Source organism: Colobus angolensis, unplaced genomic scaffold (assembly GCF_000951035.1).
Source record: "Colobus angolensis palliatus isolate OR3802 unplaced genomic scaffold, Cang.pa_1.0 Scaffold19, whole genome shotgun sequence".
In the NCBI taxonomy this organism is placed as follows: domain Eukaryota; kingdom Metazoa; phylum Chordata; class Mammalia; order Primates; family Cercopithecidae; genus Colobus; species Colobus angolensis.
In genome coordinates, this window is record NW_012115043.1 from 11,806,907 (window position 1) to 11,815,860 (window position 8,954).

Here is an 8,954-nt window from a genome sequence, read left to right on the forward strand (position 1 = left end):
CATGAGCTGGCCGGACTGGTAGCGGCTTGCCGGCAACCTTCAGTGCACAGCCACTGTTTGGCACATCTGCTGGAGGAAAACGAACAAGAGCTGCTCACGTGGGAGGCTGCTCTCTGTTCCCATGCTTTGCTTTTCTGCACCTTTCCATATTCCATAGGTGGGGAGGGTCCTTGTTCTTGTTCCTCCTCCTTCCTGCTCCCTTGTCAATCTCTTCCTCTTCCCTATCCTCCAGATCCTTCTGTCCCCCTCCCCCAAGTCCTCCTCTGCCCCATACTGCAAGACCAGGGAAAAACCAACCTAATTTATCCTGAAGGTTTAACTAAACTAAGCACTTGCAGTTTAAGCTGAATTGGAGAAAAATAAGACTCACCCCTGTTAAAGTAATCCCAGGCACCAGTTAGATTTCAGCAAATTGGTAGAAAGATATTTCAGGAAGCAAACTAGCATGAAGACTCATCAACTGGCCAGGTGCAGTGGCTCACACCTGTAATCCCTGCACTTTGGGAGGCCCAGGCGGGTGGATTACTTGAGGTCAGGAGTTTGAGACCAGCCTGGCCAACATAGTGAAACTCCACCTCTACTAAAAATACAAAAATCAGCTGAGCGTGGTGACACACCTGTGATCCTAGCTACTAGGATGACTGAGACACAAGAATTGCTTGAACCCGGGGGGTGGAGGTTGCAGTGAGCCGAGATTTTGCCACTGTTCTCCAGCCTGGGTCACAGAGTGAGATTCCATCTCAAAAAACAAACAAACAAACAAACAAACAAAAAAACCTCATCAACTGATTATTAATGCAGATTACAAAAATTTAGTTCCCTGCCAGGGTCCCTGGGTGGGGCCAGGAGGGTTGGTTCAATGTCGCTTCCCCTCTGACCTTTGCCCCTTGTCCAGTGGAGGAAGTCCAACCCCAGGGGCAGATTTTGTGGGGCTTGAAGGAAGCTTACACATTCTTGGGTGGGGTGGGGTGGGGAAGGGGAAGGGTCCTGTGAAAAAACACAAAATTACAGACACAAAATTAAGCATGAATGGGTATACAGCTAACCTTTGAACAGTGTCAACCCCTGTGTAATAAAAAAAAATCCATGTATAACTTTTGACTCCCCAGAAACTTAACTACTAATGGCTTATTCTTGACCAATGACATAAACAGTCAATTAACGTGTATTTTGTATGTTTATATGTATTATATACCGTATTCTTACAATAAAGTAATTTAGAGAAAAGAAAATGTTAAGAAAATCATAAGGAGGAGAAAATGTATTTACTATTCATTAAATGAAAGTGGATTATGATCATCATAAAGGGCTTCATCCTAACTGTCTTCTTGTTGAGTAGGCTGAGGAGGAGGGAGAGGAGAGGTTGATCTGCTGTCTTGGGAGTAGTGTTTCATCTGTGAGTTTTTTCAAATTGTCACAAATCTCCAAAAAATTTTCCAATACATTTATTGAAAAACACTTATAAGTGGGTCTGCACAATCCAAATCTGTGTTTTTCAAGGATCACCTGCATTTATTTAGAATGACAATATAAATAAAAATAAGCAACAAAATTTTAAATACCAACAAAAACCACAAGCATCACATTGATTAAGCTCATCATTATCTGCTTGATGTGTTTCTGTATTTTCTCCCCAATATTTGCCAGCTGCATACATTTTCATTGCCTTCTCAAGTGACAATTTTGTAATATTTTCTATATAGAAACCTGAGATAATTCAGTCTTTAATATGGTTGATAAAAAGAATTTCACTTATTGTCTATTCAGAAAATTTTTTCATCTTTATAAATTATAACTGATAACATCACATAGATTTTTAGTATTGTTTTATGTATTTATTTATTCATTTATTTGAGACAGAGTCTTGCTCTGTCACCCAGGCTGGAGTGCAGTGGCTTGATCTTGGCTCACTGCAACCTCTGCTTCCTGGGCTCAAGTGATTCTCCTGCTTCAGCCTCATGAGTAGCTGGGATTACAGGTGCACGCCACCAAGTCTGCCTAATTTTTGTATTTTTCATAGAGATGGGGTTTCACCATGTTGGCCAGGCTGGTCTCAAACTCCTGACCTCGAGTGATCCACCCACCTCAGCCTCCCAAAGTGCTGGAATTACAGGCGTGAGCCACTGTGCCTGGCCTTGCTCGAGCACCTCTTGCTCTGCATCTTTATAAGCCAGCAAAGTGAGTAATAGTAGCATTAGCATTCCTGGGTAGTAGCATTCCTGGAAGACAAGCCTATACCAGGATGGCAAGCAATATCTTAACTCTACATAGAAGAGACCATGAACTACATTAATATGATCCACAGAACCCAACTTAAATGGATCTCCAAATCAACTTCCTTTTAGCTGGATTCCCCAAGATGCTCATGACCACTTTAACACCACACATCATGAGGGGCAGTAGGAAACAGGGAAAATTAGGTTAGAAAGAGACAGCGACTTAACCACTTGTTATGCAAATGTTACAAGCACACATGACCATGGAAACAAATTGCAAGAGCCCCTCACAGGATCTTGGAAGGGATTTTGCAAGTAAGGGCCCTCAAAGCTTAATCTTTGTTAGCTTCACAGCTAATCAGCCGCTGCTTAGGAATTGTGGGATGTGGGTAAACCCATCGCCTGCTTCCTCCTTGACCTGGAAGCCCCCTACACTACCGTGAGTCAGCCAATCCCTTCCTCCAGACTGCCAGGCCCCGTACTGTCTCCCCACCATCAGACTTTTCTGCCTGAGCCCAGATCAGGCCCCCCTCCTCCATCTCTCCTGACCTTAACTCAACATTGCTTGCTCTACTCTAAGAATACCAGGTGCAATTTTTGTTTTCCCATTTGTTTTTATTTTCAGGGGTCATCAGCTGATTTTTTTTACATTGCAAACCCCATTTTATTTCTGTCTCTATTCTATCTATCCTATATTCTGCCTATATTAATTCTGCTTCTAGATTTGTTTTTTTGACAAAGAAGTTCCCCCAGAATGCATCCTTTCTGCTTCATGACTGTATTACTTTGTGGAAATTTAGTAGAGCTCTCGGCTCCTGATGCTAGGGACCTCTGTTTTGCTCTTATCGCATAGGGTTATTATTTATCTTTGTTTTAATCTGTCTCTGACTGAATGATTAGTGCAGTGAAAGAGTCAGGAGTCTTTCAGTCTCAAGTGATGGATGTCCCAACTCAACGTAGCTTATGCAAAATGGAAAAATGGTTGTGGTTCATGTAACTGAGATGTCCAAGTTTGGTTTTGACTTCAAACACAGTAGGACCCAAGGGCATAAACAGCATTGCCATCTTTTTCTTTATCTCTTGGCTCTGTTTCTCCTGATGGAGGGGGCCTTAGTCTCTTCCACTGTAGATTGGCATTGAGGTCCATAGTTACCTAGGCACTCGAGGCTTACATTATCATAGCTCATGATGTAAGACGGAAAAAAATACTCTGTCTTTCCTGGTGTGTTCTATTAAATCTCATGAAATGACTCTAATTAGCTCAGTCTTGGTCACATGCCCTTCTCTTGGCCTAATCTGAATAGACAGGGTATGGCCAGACCATGTTCACTTGCCTACTCCTGCCAGCAGAAAGCTGGGCATCACAATTGGCACTTGCTCTTCAGCTCTCATAACTGGAGCACAGAGAAGTCCCCCAAATAAACAGGGCAGCATCCTAGACAAATCAAAATGACGTACATGCCCTACACATAGGTAAAGCTAAATGTTATCGACAAATGGAAATGTTTTCATTAAAATTCACATAATTTCTTGCTTGCTTCCCTAAATCTGCAATTTTATTTCATCATTGTGAAAGTCATTTAAACTTAGCCTGACATACAGAATCTTTGGTATTCTATTACACGCCTACATTTCAGTTAGGTCCTTATTGTAGGTCAGTTTCCCAGGAAACAGATTCTGAGACTCAGATTTATGTACAGAATAGGGAATGAAGGAGATCGAATTGGGCAAAGGAGAAAGGTAAACTGCCATGTGGTGATCTTTTGGGAGCTTTGGAACATGGATGGTCCTTCAGCGTTGTCCCAATTGAGGTAAGGAGGTTATAGCCTCCTTTGACCTCTTCTGAATGGGGGCTGCCCCAAGGAGTCTGTGGCTGATGACAGTTTCTGGAGAGGACTCAGCTGTGAGCCATCCGTAGCCAACACTCCCAGCAGCTGGGAAAGTGAATTGCTAGGTCTTGAAGGGGAATTTGAGTAGCATACTACTGCATACATTTCAGTGGATTTTGAAACAGTGGAAACAAGGCTCATGTAATCCTAATATTTAATTTTTTTTTTTTTTTGAGACAGAGTCTCACCCTATCACCCAAGATGGAGTACAGTGGTGCGATCTTGGCTTACTGCAACCTCTACCTCCCAGGTTCAAGTGATTCTCCTGTCTCAGCTTCCCATGTAGCTGGGATTACAAGGGCCCGCCACCAAGCCCAGCTAATTCTTTGTATTTTTTTAGTAGAGAGAGACAGGGTTTCGCCATATTGGCCAGGCTGGTCTCGAACTCCTGACCTTGTGATCCACCCACCTCAGCCTCCCAACGTGGTGGGATTACAGGTGTGAGTCACCACGCCCGGCCCTAATATTTAAATGTTAAGGGCCAAGTGCGGGCAGATAGATTCTCATATGTGTTATCACTTGATATTTTTCTTTTAATACTGAGTCATTCACTGTAGAATCTGTATTTTAAACTATTTTTTCCAGTATGATTAATGTTCTTTGTTGTTTCCAAATGCGTGATGTAAGTTCAAATTCTGATGTAGCCTATAGAATCGCTATAAATATGACTTAAAGATACAAAGCAGGCCAGTGTTTATGTTGCTGTCTTGTACACAGACCTGGAACCCCTGCCTGCTTGGATGAGAGCTAACTGTATGGCAGTCCCTCAAATCTTGGGCTTTTTCAGACCAGGGTTGGCAAGAGAACTGCACTCAAGACTCCCCTATCCTCAGTAGCTTTTCTTTCAGCCTCCCGGCCTCCCTGACAGCTATCAGCCTAGTCAATTGGACTTGGCAGGTGTGAGGAATCTAATTTAGCACCCCTGGTTTAGACCTTGAGCAATCTGCACTCACTATTCGCCTACTTAGCCTCTTTATCTACATCTGCTGTTTTTAGACCTGTTTTAGCACTAGTTACCCTCATCTCCCCAATTTTAGAAAAAGAGGCCTTTGGACTCATTCCCTTACATCGAATCCTGGGATTTACTCAACATGCAGGCTGGATTTTCCTCCAGTTGGCCCATCCAATTATAGGCAGATCTCATGCTGTCTCTGCAACACTCCTGACCTCCCCACCAACATTTCTGATCAACCAGGCGACTTCACATTTGAGCTGAGCTGTAAATGAGTTTAAAGCAGGGATCACATCTGGCATTCCAAGAGCTAGATCTGTTAAGCAGCCAAGTTTTACTTGCCTATGCCATGTTTTAAAAAAATTGAGCCAATATTCAACAATTTGGAAATTTCACCCACAATAAAATCCAATTTCTCTCTTCTCTTAAAAAAATTAGATGACCCAGCAATACAAACAAGCATTTCTACACGGCAACACTTGGCTCAAGCTGAAGAGCTACTGCCTCCAGCTCACCCAGTTCCCCACTCCCTGTTGTGTTATGCCTGCTCTTTCCAGTCACTTGTGTTGCCTGCCTGGATTCTGGAGTTTTCAACCCTGGTTTAAATTAGTGTTCCTCCCAGGTGATACTTGACATCCGGTGCAAGTTATTGGCAGTAAAGAAGGGCCAAAAGCATGCTGCAATCAAAGGAGAGGTAAAGAAGACAATCAAACCCTGGGTTTTCTGTATTTCCTGAAGCAGAAAAACGAGGCTTGTCTCCTTTGTCGATTTCACAGAACAAATGACATTGCATCTGTGAAATGCATTATGGTTTTCAGCAGAGACAGTCCAGAGTGAATCAATGGTAACTTCTGCCACTTGTTACTCATCTGTTGCCAAGGAGGAGACTCGGGAGAGGTTAGGAAACTATGTGGCATGTTCCGTCCTTCCGGGTTATGAATGCTGCCAAGTGAAAATGTGAGATGTGCTGCCAAAGACAACACAGTCTTTTATTTGACACAGAAGAAAACAACATTCTGATTTCCCTGTCTTAAGAATTATTTCATCTACAGTCTGGCAAGGCATGCTTATGGAACTCACGGCAACCTGCTCCAGGTAGACTTTTTTCTTATTTTAAGGCTTACAGCAGATGAAGAGAACTCAGGAGGAATTAAAAATCATTTGCTTCAGAGCAGCAGAGGTACTACTGGTGGGAGATAGGTGGGAAACGGTGGATGGGTTTCCCAGTGCAACCTGAGAAATATTATTTGGTGTATACTCTCTTTCAATTTTAAAAAGCAAAATACCTTCCTCTGGCACTTATTAATTTTTAAAACCAAAATACCTCCATCCAGATCTTCTAGTTTAAGTATGCCTTCAAATCGGTTGTAATGTTTTCCTGCTTTAAAAAGCGGGGGTGGGGTCACGTTAAACGAAAGAAGCAGAGTTGTCGGGGCGGGGAGGTGGAGGACTGTCTTCCTGGCAGGACTGGGGATTAAGGGGCTGATGCATTTGCAGACTTCATTATGTTGAGTACTCTGCTTAGAGGTTGGTTCAATCTCTCCTCCCTCCACCCTACCCCCACGCCTTCTCTTGGCACATTACTTCCTGTAACATACATTTCTTAATTTAATGAGTTCATTAGTCTGTTATAGCTTTTCCATAGCTAGAATGGGCCAGAACAGTGATGAATGGTTTATCAGGAAAGTAGCTCAAGGGTAGGCCTTCATAGATACTGTGCAGCACCTTAATCAGGAAATCCAAAGAGCTGCTGGTGGGGAGGGGGGAGGGAAGGACATTTGGATCACGGGAGAATTTCTTCCCCTGGGTCTCCTGATTCAGAAACATTAAAAAATCTAATGCAGCTTTATTCTCCATCCTCCTTTAAGCTCTAAATGTCTGTCTTTTGGGCATGGACTGTAATAGACTAGGGCTTTAGGACCAGTTTCTCTGAGAATCAGCCGGTGTTCAAGAAGGGCCCTTGACACCATTCTGACTTAATGCTAGACACATCTGCAGCTACTTGGACAAAATTGACATTGTCTGGAGTGCAAAGCAATTGCCTAGCACGGCATTAGGGAGCATTTACTCTTGAGCCGTGCTACCAGACAGCAAATCTTGACCTTTAGGAGTTCAGAGATTAGATATCGTTGTTGAAGGCGTTGAAGATATTGTTAGGAATTTGTTGCTATTCAAAGCAGATATCAGGGGTTACCTATGGGTTTAATTCATCACATCAATCATTTCTGGAAGGTTCTTTTAAAGCCAAGATAGCTTCAAATAAAAACTAGGATTACTTTTACATTGATTGTCAGTAGTTGGTGAGGAGCAAAGGGGGAACACTCTTGAGATGCTGTTAAAGTCCGTATTTGTTCCTTTGCTAGCAGGCATTCTGTGGTATTGGGGAGAAAGGCGTGTTTCTCCAATAGGCATTCAAAGCAGTTGCTGCAGGAACAGGCAGGAAATGAGAATAAGAATTTGACTACTCTCTGGTGTAGATCTCTCAATCCCTTTAACACATTCAGTGCACAGATCTCCTACGGGTTACCTCAAAGTGCATCGTTTAAAAACAAAACCCGTTTAAGCCAATAGGGGTTAAATAGGGCTTATTTTGTTGAGCCAGCCTGCATAGGTACCCAGTCTCACCCTCTGTTTGTGTACGGGTGTGTATCTGTGTGTACATATATAGAATGTGAGTGTGTGTGTGTGTGTGTGCGCGCGCACACACGTGCGTATAGACAAATTATTTTATCTGGAGGTCAGTTTCCCAGTCCTCTTGATCCCAAGGGTGTACAGAAAACATTTCTGAGGGTCTCTGAAAAGGAAGTGCTGTACAGTGGCTGGACTCCAGCCACGTGATTCTTTTAGAACACTTTCACAATGATCTTTATTGATTTTTATTTACCATGCAATTACTATTAAGCATTTTTACTCAGTTCCCTATTCCATAGTCAATCAAATACCTTGAGACCTTATCTTCATTGTATCTTTTCACCTCTCCAAATTTGCTTCTTATTTCTCTCTTTTTTTTTTTTTGGAGACCGAGTCTTGCTCTGTTGCCCAGGCTGGAGTGCAGTGGCCAGATCTCAGCTCACTGCTAGCTCTGCCTCCTGGGTTTATGCCATTCTCCTGCCTCAGCCTCCCGAGTAGCCGGGACTACAGGCGCCCGCCACCACGCCCAGCTAGTTTTTTTGTATTTTTTGTAGTAGAGACGGGGTTTCACCATGTTAGCCAGGATGGTTTCGATCTCCTGACCTCGTGATCCGCCCGTCTCGGCCTCCCAAAGTGCTGGGATTACAGGCTTGAGCCACCGCGCCCGGCCTCTTATTTCTCAAAAAGGGAGTTTGTACTAGATAATCCTATAGCACTGATTTTATTGCAGCTAGAAGGTGAGAGGAGCACTTTTCAAGGTAGATGCAATAGCAACAAAAGAAACAACTAGAGCCGGGGAAGGGAGGGGTTACATACTCTAGCACAGGTAGGGGGCTGCCACCCCATGGCATAATAATGGAGAGCTGGGACACCAATGAATGGTTACCTGCAAGTCAGCATATATAGCTTAAAAAGTCAGGATAATGGGTAATTATTGTAAAGTATATTTTAGAAATATTTTTCTCTAGAATTGTCAGCATTTAAAATTTCATTGCTGGAAAGAGGAAGCTTCATTATCAAGCATAGCTCCACAGCAGGTTTTTGCTTGATGCTGCTGAAGATATGAGTCTCGCTCTGTCGCCCAGGCTGGAGTGCAATGGCACGATCTCGGCTCACTGCAACCTCCACCTCCCAGGTTCACGCCATTCTCCTGCCTCAGCCTCCTGAGTAGCTGGGATTACAGGCATGAGCCACCATGCCCAACCGAGATGCTTTGGTGGGAGGTGCATACCAGGTGATGCAATGCACTTTGTTGCTGATACTTCA